Source organism: Pteropus medius, unplaced genomic scaffold, assembly GCF_902729225.1.
Source record: "Pteropus medius unplaced genomic scaffold, Ma_sr-lr_union100, whole genome shotgun sequence".
Classification (NCBI taxonomy): domain Eukaryota; kingdom Metazoa; phylum Chordata; class Mammalia; order Chiroptera; family Pteropodidae; genus Pteropus; species Pteropus medius.
Window position 1 is genome coordinate 52,547,888 of NW_024349800.1, and position 10,161 is coordinate 52,558,048.

Consider the following 10,161-nt stretch of genomic DNA (forward strand, 5'->3'; position numbering starts at 1 on the left):
GCCTGAAAAGAGGGCCTTGAATGAGGGACCATCAGGGCTGTTCAGGTCTGGGCTGCAGCGTAGGGCACAGAGGGGCAGACACAGACAGGTTCTGTCCACGCTTGGACCTATTCCCTGCCCTGGGGTTGACGTCATTAGAGTGATTTCTTGGATTTATCAATGATATAACTAGCCCTTTCTCTACTTATTAAAGCCTGATAAGCTAGTTTAGCCAGGCTTTGGGCCTCCCTCAGCTTTCTCTGAGAGACACAGGGCTGCTGTCCAGAGTGGCTCTGTAGTGACTCGAGGTGGGGAAAGGTCTGAAACCTGGAGTGCTCCTCATGTATGGCCACAGGCAATACCAGGGCCCCAGGGGCGAAGCTGCTGTCTGGGCTGTAGTTTTGTCCACCAGATGCCTCACAGATTTGTGGACTCATTTGCATCAGACTCTCATGTACACCTTGCCAACACACAAACCTGTCTCAGATCTCTCTTCGGAACACAGGCCGACCACAGATCCTTGCCCCAGGTTTTGTCAGTAACCTAAACAATAATGTTTCTTAAGATCTGAATTCAGAGCTAAATACTACCTTAGATCGAACCTCCAAACTGTTTTCCTGTTGCTGACTTGGACTGACAACAGCTTTAATCTCTTAACGTCGAAGCCAAACCAGATCTCAACAGCTTCTAATACCTAACAAACCCTAAGGTCCAGGTAAAAGCCCAGACCCAGCTGAAGCCTAGACACCAAGCTTCACTCGAAACAAGGTTCTCGCCCTAACCTAATACCATCCTAATCCTAACCCTTACCAGGCATTAACTATAATTAAATCTTGCCACCGTAGTTTCAAACTCTAAATTTAACCTGATCTTAAACCTAACCCAACCAAGAAATATTTTTAAAGTCTAGTTCTTCTGAGTTTATACCCTCCCCTCTCCTGTTGTGGAGGAAATTTTACCGCTAGCCACTTACATCCTCTGGCGGGTCTGTGAGAAAAACCGACAACAGGCGGATTAGCAGGAGAAAAGGCGTACAAATTTATTTGATGTTAAAAGTTTTACGTGGCACAGAGGGGCTTCTTTGAAAGAAGAGAAAACCCCAAAGAAACAGCTAGGCTTGGAGGCTTTTATACCATTTGGAAAAAAGAGGATAAATTTAAAGAGAAGCGACAAGACAAAGGAAAGAGACTTTGAGATTCTAGAGGCAGTGAATTGTAGGAAGGCAAATACGTGGAGAAACAAACGATACAGAAGGACTAGTTAGCAGGGTTTGTGTAGACTTTCCTGGTGCCAGCTCATCTCTGCTGCTGAGGTGGCTATTTCCTTCCCGGTATGGGAAGTGGATGGGGGCGGGTACCTTCACGAGGGGAATTTATGATCTGTTTTCAGGCAGATGGGGGACTGCAGAGAGCTCATCTTGTGCCTGCTTTTTCTCAATTGCTTTTAGCTCAAAATAATCCTCATGGCAGAGCGGCATATTTTGGGTGCATGTTCTGATCTCTTGCACATATTTCCTCCGCTTGTCCCTCCACTCCCATGTCTGCTGTTTTGGGCTCCCGATTGTGATGACCCTTGTCTACAGGCAAGGTTTCGGGTCTTGAACTTTGAACCTGTATTATTGCTTTTTGATTCTCAAAGGTGGAAGACCGACTGATCTGATGAAGATGAATCCTGGGCAATGTATTAGGTGAGGTGAATGAGCTAAGGGGGCACCCCTTTGAGAATTGATTGGCATTAGGAATCTCTGTTATCAAATCCCAGGCTCTTGGTATGAGTGAAGAAAAATTTACATAGGTATATGTGATGGCAGAGAAGGAAGAGAGCATAGTTTTTTGCTTGGGTTCATCATCTCTTTATGCCTTATCTTTCCTAAACTAAGTAGGGATGTAGTAAAGATTAAATGAGATAGCATATAAAAGGTGTGCACAGCACTTGATAAATATCATTATCACCACCACTGTTGCTACCACCACCACCACCATCATCATCATCATCATCATCATCATCATCATCATCTTCCTCCTAGTTCTTTGTTCCTGAATGGATCTGAAACCACTAACATTTTCACAAAAATAAATTGAAAACGTAAACCCAATTTTTACTTCTTTTCAGCAAAAGCTACCATTAGAAATACAAAGATTTTTGGAAAAGGTAACCTCTCTAAAGGCCAACTCTATAAAGTTATATAGATACCTTTTCTGTTGAGCGGATAGATCAGTGGAAGATGCTAAAAGATGATACATGTTGTGTGAAGTAGAAATCGTCGCTTAACATGTTTCACTCAACGTGACGCAGAGGAAAAACAAAACATTTGGAGTTAGAAGGGTTTATTATAGCCATGCTCCTACCAGTTATGGGCAATTCATTCATTTGCTCACTGAATCATGCTCTTCTGAGTCTCGGTCACTGAACAGAGTAGGCGTCGTCCCAGCCCTGGTGGAGCTTCCATTCCAGTGACATAAATACGAAGCATGCAAACAAACACATATGTCATTATAATTTGAAATAAAATTGCAGATGTAAAAATGAGGGTTAGTGAAAGAGAATAACAGTAGAAGGTTCTCAGTTTGGAGGTTCGAGAGGGTGTGCTGGGGCCAAAGGGCGAGTAGAAGTTACTCAGTGGAAGAACGGAGGAGAGTTGGGTTTTGACAACAAGGCTCTTACCTGGCGGGGAATTCAACTTTATTTCTGGTAGCGTTAGTGGTGCCTGTTTGTGACTTTGTCACCAAAGGAAATTACAGCTGTTTCCTATCGTTGACATTTTGGTAGGTAGTAGACCCATTGCCGGAGCTTGTTAGTTAATACCTTGATAAAGAAACGCACGCATTATTACTATGTCACGAGTGTATTTTTAATAGACATTTTAAAAGAAGCTTTTGGTTCATAGCAAAGTTGAGCAGAAGCTACAGAGAGTTCCCATATACCTCCTGTCCCCACCCCCACCCCAGACACGCAGCTTTCCCCACTATCAGAATCCCTCGCCGTGGTGGTACATCGCAGACGAATTTTTAAAATAATGTTTTGATTATGTGTATTTCGATAGAGTTGGTTCCTTTTGTAACACTATGCATTTTATTTTATACATTAAAAAAGCTTTCTGAGGAGGGCTTCAAAGGCTTTAGCAGACTGCCAAAGCAGTCAAGGCCACAGAAAGGGGCAAGGTAGCAGGCCGTAGAAGGAGAAGCCTACTGAAGCCCTGAGACAGGTAGGGCAGACAGGCAGCCTCAGTGGAGCAGAAGTAGAGCCAGCCAGGATGAGGGTGGCAAGATCAGGCTGGAGAGGTTCAAGGGGCCAGATACTGAAGTGCCTTGGGGGCCACTTTGAGGAATTTGATTTCCTCTCATGGACAATGGGAAGCAACTGGAGGGTTTTAAGCAGAGATCACCATCATGATTTGATTTACATCAAAACAACATTAAAGCATGAAAATGACAGCACCAACAACAGTAGCCTCTTCATGGTTCATGTAAGACGAGGAATGTTAGGGTTGGTAGAGATAGAACAGGGAGGCCAGCAACTTGCAGTAGGGTGATGACAACTGAAATATAGAAAAGGGAATCGCGGGAAGGTGTTTTTTGGAGGTGAAGTCAGAAGCTTGTGGCAATGAATTCGACGTGGGAGGTGACAGAAAGAGAAGTGTCAAGGACGATCCTGCAGTTTCTTACTTCAGTCACGGAGGGTCGATGGTGCCATTGTCTCTGACAAAGAGGACTAAGGAGGGGCACGTGGAAGGGGAGTGTTCACTTTTAGCCATGTCGATTGAGATGCCTGTGAGACATCCAAATGCATGTGTCAAGTGGGCGACGGGATAAATGAGTCTGGAGCTTAAATGAGATCCGGGTCGGAGATACGAATTTGAAGATGCCAACATATAGATGACATTGAAAATCATGGAGATGAATGAGGCTGCTTTCGGCTAGAGTGGGATGAAAAAAGGACCTGGAGCAGCTCTGTGGAACTTCAAATTTTAGAGATGGTGTAATAATGGATTATCGTAGTGCTAATACAAGAAGCTCGCATTTATCGAAGTCTTACTGTGTGTTAGGCATTGTTCTAAATATGCTGCGTATATTTATTCCTTTATTTTCACAACTCTATGAAGTAAACCAAGGCACAAGATATTAAATATTTTCCCCAAGATCACAGTTAGTAAGTGAAGGAGCTCAGGGTATGAACTCAGCAATCGGGCCCCAGAATTTCTTGCCTTAATCCTTGGGACAGAGGTGCCAGAGGAGGCAGGAGAGACGAGGAAACCAGGAGTGTGACATTCAGAAAGTGAAGAGTGTTTTAAGGCGGAGGTGTGGTCGGCCTGGTCGGACGCTGCCTGGCTAAGCTCTGAAGAGTAGCCATCAGGTCTGGCAACATGGAGGTTGTAGGCAACATCAGAAAATGCAATTTTGGTGGAGTGGTAGGAGGGTACGTGTGAGAACTAGTTAGCTTGGAGAGAGAATGGGTCGAGGTTGTACAGATGGCATTGTCCTTAACTGTCCCCTGAGCATAGAATACTTGTTTCGCAGGGTTAGCTGTAAGGTTTGGAGAAAGTGCATATAAAACACAAAGCACCATGGTTAGCACATGATAGGCATGCAATAAATGTTAAAAATTTTAACACCTGTCTGCATAAATCCTGAGGTCACGAAAACCTGTGGCCCTGGTGACACAGGAACAAGAATATAAATGCACGATGTTTGGTCAGCCAACATATATGGGTGCAGGCTCCATGACATGTTCAGTGAGAATTCAGGGTCAAGAAAACAAACTCTACCCCTTGGATGAATCATCTGGTACCTTGGCTGGTACCAGATGACAAGCATACCTATCACAAGGTAGTCAGGCTGTCTGTGACATACCAGACCCCATGAGTTTGCAAATAGGGCAGATAGAAGTTCAGAGGAGAGATCTCTGGGATGGAATGGTGCATTTCCCTGGAGAAGAGGCGGACTATATTGCCAAGATCCCTGTTTCTGCAGAAGGAGTGGGGGACTCCACAGAGACAGTGGCTTTGCCCAAAGCCTTGGTAGGTTTCCGGCAAAGCTGTCAGTCACAAACATCCCTCTTTCTGTGACAATAACACTTCACATTTAGAAGTAACTCTCTCCACAGGGCTGAAAGTAATTTGCAAACAGAGCAGAATGCATCTCATTTCTGTTCCCCATCCCGCCTCCCATCCCACTGTGACTGATGGCTCGGGCTGGTGGGCAGGAGCAGAGGACCCTGGTGTGACTGAAGACAGTGGTGGCAAGCCCCCACAGAAGTGATTTAGAGCTCGGAGTCAGAAAACTGGGTTTACACACAGGTTGTTCTTGGAGTTCCTCAAAGCTACCCCTCAAGCCCCTCCCTCAGTGGGTGGCAGTGAAAGTGAGTCCACTTATCCTCGGATCCTTACATTGTTTCTGCTTCCTGAAGGAAGGTGGGGCCAGCCCAGGTCCCACCTCGGTCCTCAGTGAGGCCATCGGCATTTTCTCTGTCCTCGAGGCTGTGTGATTGATGACTGAGAAAAGCTGGGCTTCTTTATATTCTCATAGAGGATAGCCCTCCCTAGACCCCTGCAGTTTTGCTGGGATCCCAGACCTTGCCCTTGACAAGAATAATGGGTATGTGTGTGTGTGTGGAGGGGTGAGTAATGGGGAAGAGCCAAACAAGTCATGGTGGGTGGGCTGTGTGACAGAGCCGTGGTGCCTCCAGGGCCTGGGGTCACACCATATGATGCACAGGCATCCGGATCTCCCGAGCACAAGCCTTGGACTAACTCGGGGTGCGTTCGGCTTTCTGAGTCATTTGGAACTTGCCCTAATTTTTCTGATATTAACACATTGCTCTTCACTAAGTATTCTTTTTCACACAATTCATATAAAACCATTTGCAAATATGTGGAGTGCCCTTGGTGATTCCTACAGAATCTCTGAGTGCTGGGTGAACTCTTTAGAGGGGCTAAGTGAGGTGAGCCTGGGGCAGATTGCACAGAAACTTGCAAGTATGCAAGAGTGTGGAATTAAAGGGGAAGTTCTCTCTCTCTCTCCTCCTTCCTCTCTCTCTCTCTCTCTTCTCTCTCACTGTTCCACCTTCTCCCAGCCTGCCTAATCACAGCCATCATTCAAGATCCAAATTAAGTTCTCCATCTTCTAGAAAACCCTCTGTGATAATTTATTTTTGCAGTTGTCCTTTATTTATTTTTATTGAGGCAAAATTCACATAATGTAAAATTAGTCATTTTAAAGTGAAAAATTTAGTGGCATTTAGTACATTCACAGTGTTTGCAATTACCACCTCTATTTAGTTTCAGAATGTTCATCGCCCCAAATGCAGCCCTGTAACCCTTAAGCGGTTACTCTCCACTGTCTCCCTGCCCCCACCGCAGCCTGGCAACCATCAATCTGTTTCCCTTCTCTATGGATTTACCTGTCCTGGCTGTTTCATATAAATAGAATCATATAATATAGGACTTTTTGTGCTTGGTTCATTTCAGTTAGCATGTTTTCTAGGTTTATCCATGTTGTCACATGCATCAGCAATTGATTCCTTTTTGTGGTTGAATAATATTCCATCGTATGTCCAGCGGGTCCTCAAATAGCATCGTTCCATTATAATGTTGATGAGGTACCATAGGAACTTATCCCTTGTTTATATTAATCAGCCAATGGTAAAATTGGGTTCATTATATGTCGTTTCACTTAAAGTCACAGAAGTTATTGATGATGTTAAGTGAGGACTTACTGTATATGCCACGATTTGTTTCTCCATTAATCTGTTGATGGGCATTTGTGTTATTTGTTATTTCCACTGTTTTACTATTGTGAATAGTGCTGCTATAAACACTTCTGTACAAGTAGTTGTTTCAGAATTTTTTCCCCCTATTTCTTTTGGGTATTTACTCACGAGCGGAATTGCTGGGTCATGTGTTAATTCTACGTTTAGCTTATTGAGGAGCCACCAAAACTGTTTTCCAGGGCAGCTGTGCCATTTTGCATTCCCATCAGCAAAACTCGATCATTTTATTTCATGGTAACCGTTCTACGAAGGAAATTACTACATTTTTTTTTTACCTGTATTAGATACCTTCTTGGGTTATCTATCTCGTTTCTATACCACCTTTCAGCTTAATTCTAAGCTCCACGATCTCAAGGACAAATTTCCATTATCTATCTATTAATTCATGGATTCAATTAGTAGTTAGCAGTATAGTTTAGTATCTCAGAGTCTGGCTTTGGAATCAAACTGTGTGGGTTGAAGTCCTGGATCTGCCACTTGCTAGGTATACCATTTAGGGTGAATTATTTCACCTCTCTGCTTCTTAGTTTCTTCATCAGTAAAATGGGAATAATGATAGTTGTTTTAGCTCGATATCGCGGCCATAGCACTTACCACACACTTGGTGGCTTAAAACAACACAAATTTATCATCTTATAGTTGCGGAGGTCAGATGTCTGAAATGGGTCTCACAGTCTAAAATCTAGTGTGGCAGGATTGCACCCCTTCTGGAGGCTCCAGGGCAGCAGTTCTCGATCTTTTGGGCACCAGGGACCGGTGCTCCTATGAGAATCTAATGCCTGATGATCCGAGGTGGAGCTGAGGCGGTGATGCTAGTGCTGAGGAGCGACCACAAATACAGGTGAAGCTTTGCCAGCCCACCTGCTGCTCACCTCCTGCTGTGCGGCCCAGTTCCTAACAGGCCACAGACTGGTACCAGTCCGCAGCCCCGTGGTTGGGGGACCCCTGCCCTAGAGGAGAATCCTTCCCCTTACCTTCTCCAGCTTCTAGAGTCTGCCTTCATTCCTTGGCTGATGGTCCCTTCCATCTTCAAGCCAGCAGTCATATCTCTCTGATCTCTGCTCCTATCCTTACATTTTCCTCTGACTCTCCTACTCTGACCCTCCGCCTCCTTAGACGAGGACCCTTGTGATTACATTAGACCTACCCACATAATCCAGGATCATCTCCTCATCTCAAGATCTTTAGCTTAACCACATCTGCAAAAGTCCTTTTTGCCGTGTAAGGTAACATAGCCACAGGTGCCAGAGTTTAGGTTGCAAACATCTTTGGGGAGGCCATTATTTTGCTTACCACAATTGTGTTACCTCATAAGATTATTTTGAGGACAAAATTAGGTATTCCACACAAAGCATAGGTAATCAATGATATTAGACATAACAGCTTCTCCTGCCAAGGATGGTTGTGCCTAGGGCTATTTCTGGTCAAATGCTATTAGATTTAATACCTTGAAGATAGTGAGTGCTCTGTAGGTATTTGGGGACTGTATGTGTCTGACTTCTAAAGTCTCAGTGGTGTTCTCTCCTGGGAATGAACTGCCTTTTCTCAATGAGAATAAGTTACTCATCTAACTCCCTATGTCAGAGTCCTTTCTGCAGTTTCGTTTAGTTCAGATCCATTTCTTTGGGGATAATGAATTTGAGCAGTAAAGCTCTGGTCTACACCAGGGATCTTATGTGTTTCCTTTGTCTCTGAATTACGAAATCAAAAGTTCTGGGTTGCAAAAGACACATCTGATAAAGGACTGTTGTCCAAACTATGCAAAGAGTTTTTATAACTCAACAATATGAAAACAAACAACCTGATTACAAAATTTTTTAATAATAAAAACATTCACCAAGAAGATGTATAGATGGCAAGTAAGCATATGAAAAGATGTTCACATCATGTCACCAAGAAAATGCAAATTAAAACAACAATGAGATTCTACTATACACCTACCAGAATGGCCCAAATCCAGAACACCGACAACACCAAAGGCCGGGAAGGATGGGCAGCAGCGGGAACTCTCATTCATTGCTGGTAGGAATGCAAAAGTGTACACGCCCTTTGGAAGATAGCTTGGCAGTTTTTTACAAAACTAAACGTGCTCTTAGAATCCAATGATCTCATCCCTTGGTATTTACCCCAAAGAGTAGAAAACTTATGTTAATACGAAAACCTGCACAAGGATGTCTATGTTGATTTTATTCATAACTCCCAGAACTCAGAAGCAACCGAGATGCTTTTCAGTAGGTGAGTGGATAAATAAACTAGGGTACATCTAGAAAATAAAATGTTATTCAGCACTAAAAATAAATGAGCTATTAAGCCACGAATAGACAGGGGGAAACTTACCTGCATATTACTAAGGGAAAGAAGCCAATGCGAGAAGGTTTACATACTCCGTGACTCAAAGTATACGGCATTTTGGAAAGGGCAGAACTGAGGAGAAAGCATAAAGGTCAGTGGTGTCAGGGGCCAGGGAGAGAGATGAATAGGCAGAACACAGAAGATTTTTAGGGCAGTGAAAATACTCTGTATGATATCACAACGATGGAGACGAGTCAGTATACATTTGTCTAAGCTCATAGAACGTAAAACACCAAGAGCGAATTTGATTGTAAACTATGGACTTTGAGTGATAACAATGTGACAATGTAGGTTCGTCCTTGTGTCACTCTGGTGGGGGATGTTGATAATGTGGGTGTCTGTGAGCGTGTGGGGACAAATCTACATATCTTCCTTTCAATTTTGCCATGAACCTAAAACTACTCTCCCCCACCCCCCAAAATAAATAACGTCTTAAAAAATATAGTTCTGGGTGCCTGGGAATATACTGCGAGGCTCCAGATCAAGATGGGGAGACAGCTACGTGCAACGGGAAGCAAGCCTGAACCTTGCGCTGAACTCTGAGAGCTTCTCAATTACTGTCCATGATGGGCTTTTAATCCTGGAGATGATTCTACTTATAAGAGAGGTTCCACTAGGCAATGGCAGAGAGAGGATCCCTAGAACCTTGTTATTTTATCTTGCTCCAGGAGATGGGCCAGAGGATGAAGAGAGAATGGGGACAAGAGCCTTCAGACAACAGACAACATAACGCCTGTGCCTAGTCACTTAGTCACTTTGGAGAGGAGACAGACTATTTTGCCATTGCTGTTGTCAGGCAGCCTTGCTAATTGCATTGCTGTAGCAGCCCCAGCTGGGAGATCTACAGCTGCTCTAAGACCTCATGGCAGGAGCAGAGATTCCTTCCCTGTCTGTAATTTAGGGGCCTGTGGATGGAGGCCAGACCCCTGCAGGAGGAGGCCGTGGGTAGGGCTGGGGAACAGAGGGCCTGGCTCTCGTGATGAAACTTGGGTTTCTTAATTTTCCCCTCTTGGCCTAGTCACCCCATTTGAAAAATGTGGGCGGATTAAAGATCTTGCACAA